Genomic DNA, 2311 nt, shown 5'->3' with positions numbered 1-2311 from the left:
AGTGTGCACTGCATCCCAGGCAAACATTACCAAGGACCTCCAACGAGGCCATCCTGAGCTAGGTGCTGAAGGACCAGCTGTGACAGACGCTGACAAGGTCTGCTGCCCTCCGGCTCTGCACAACACTCCTGGAAGGTTGAAGGTTTGCTGTACAACCTCTCGGTCTTCAGCCTTCGCTGTCACTTGTCCTGCTGAGAGTGAGGCAAGGAAAGCCCTTCCCTGCTCACGATACCAGTGGGCGTCGGGGTGCAGCGCCATAGCATGACCCGTGTGCAGGCATGCAGGAGACCCTGGACTAATTCATACACAGAAATAAGTAAAAGGAAGTAGAAAGCTGCATACCCCTTGGATCACTAATAATTCAACGTGTGCCTGTTTGTAAAATAAAAGGGAGACTGCACATTCTACAATGTGCCTTTAAAAATCAGAAAGCAGTGACAGATTTTCCCAGGTGAGTGTTTGGAAGTCCGGATTTGAATGGATACAGATCGTAGGGATGCATTGTAATGTGGTTACCTAGGCAATAGTCATCTGCTTACGCAGTATCTACTGCCTCGCCTCTGGTGTCCGCCAAACCTCGACAGTGTTCTGACAGCAACTTGCTCAGCCCCAACTGATGGCTCACAGCTAGGCCTAAGCCACCTGTGACCACCTGCTACTTATCTTTAATAAGTCTCTTGGGGACATTAAGAAGTGGACAGTGTCAGTCTGAGGTCCCTTGCTTTCCTGACAGAGAGAACTGGCATCTAGCACCATTCTTGCCCATTCTCCCTTAGACAGGACTATGGCCAGAGTTCCAAGTCACTTTGCCAAAAAATATGACCAAGCAGGAAGGCAAAGCCTGTGCCGGACGGGCAGGTACACACAGCGAGGCCACCTCACCCTGAGAATCCAACAGCAGCCGACTTTAAAAGTCTGAAAAAGCAACGGAAATGTTCTGATTCAAAACTTTAAAGCAGAAATGAAGGTGATGCCTTAAGAAACACATATATGGGGCTGCAGAGATGGCTCAGCGGGTTAGAGCACTGGCTGCTCCTCAGAGGTTCTGAGTTCAAATCCCAGCAACCGCATGATGGCTCATAGCCACCTATGATCAGATCCAGTGCCCTCTTCTGGCCTGCTGTATACATAATAAATAAGTCTTACACACAGACACACACACACACACACACACACACACACACACGGCCACATTCTTGGGAAATTGTGTCCTCCTGTCACTGAGGTGACCTTAGGGCTTGGTTCAGAACTGTCCCCGGCACCAACCATGTGTATCCTCTCTATTCCTCAACTTCACAAAGTTCCTCAGACCCTGGTTTTCCCTCGTTTGGGATTTGTCCCTTCCACCTATCCCCCAACTCCTATGAAATGCTTCTCACACAAAAAACTGGATGCCTTCTGAGCTGGGTGAGGCAATGTAAAGTTCATAATCAAAAAAAGGAAATGCTGAAAGTAACTGTTTTTCAAAAAATAAAAAAATAAAAATAAAAAAAAGAGTCCTGTCTCTTTGAGTAGAAGTGTGTCCATTAGCTATTTAATACCAGAAAACGATTTGTTGAACAGCTTCTTCAGCAATTACAATGAACAGTAAATTTCTCATGTTCTGACAAAAAGTAAGATGTTAAATTACTTAAAATTCTGATTTAAAAAAAAATTCAATTTAAACAAAGGACTTAAAAGCTACTATATAAATTAGCAAATCCACACATAAATAACATACTACTTAAAATTTGCATTTAAAACCATTGTATGCGTAATCCAAACCCTATGGAGCTCACATTAATGTTTCTAAACCAACAGCTCGCACGTTGTTTTACTAACTTGTTACACATACATCTCTTTCACCTGACAGAGACCTGTGATAAAATTCTTTTCCAGGCATTTATTGACTACATTAGTACTACACAGCACAGCCCTGAGGTTCAGATCTGCAGAGTTAAGAATGCACATACTTTGTACATATATATTTCAGTCTCTGACATTTTCCACTTTTCCATTTTCTTAGTGAAAAGCCCTATGAAAACCACCTCCCCCAAAGTAGACTACAGGTAGAGGACAATAGTCATGAGGGAGAGCCTCAGCAGAGCCTGTTCTGAAGGTTCTCCTATTCCTTACTCAGGAAACCAGCACCAGAATACAACTGACTTCTAAAGAAAATAGTGCAGAGCATTCCTGCTGCCTCCAAGTGCAGGTGTGTGTGCGTGTCATGTGTGTGTGCATGTATGGACACAAAGAAACACTATCCAAATGAGGAGTCACAGGGCTAAAGACCCCACCCGGCCCTCCAGGGACTTGCTAGCTGGTCCTCTCT

Source organism: Apodemus sylvaticus, chromosome 16 (assembly GCF_947179515.1).
Source record: "Apodemus sylvaticus chromosome 16, mApoSyl1.1, whole genome shotgun sequence".
Taxonomy (NCBI): Eukaryota; Metazoa; Chordata; class Mammalia; order Rodentia; family Muridae; genus Apodemus; species Apodemus sylvaticus.
The sequence above is the reverse complement of the archived record's forward strand: the minus strand, read 5'-3'. Positions refer to the sequence as shown.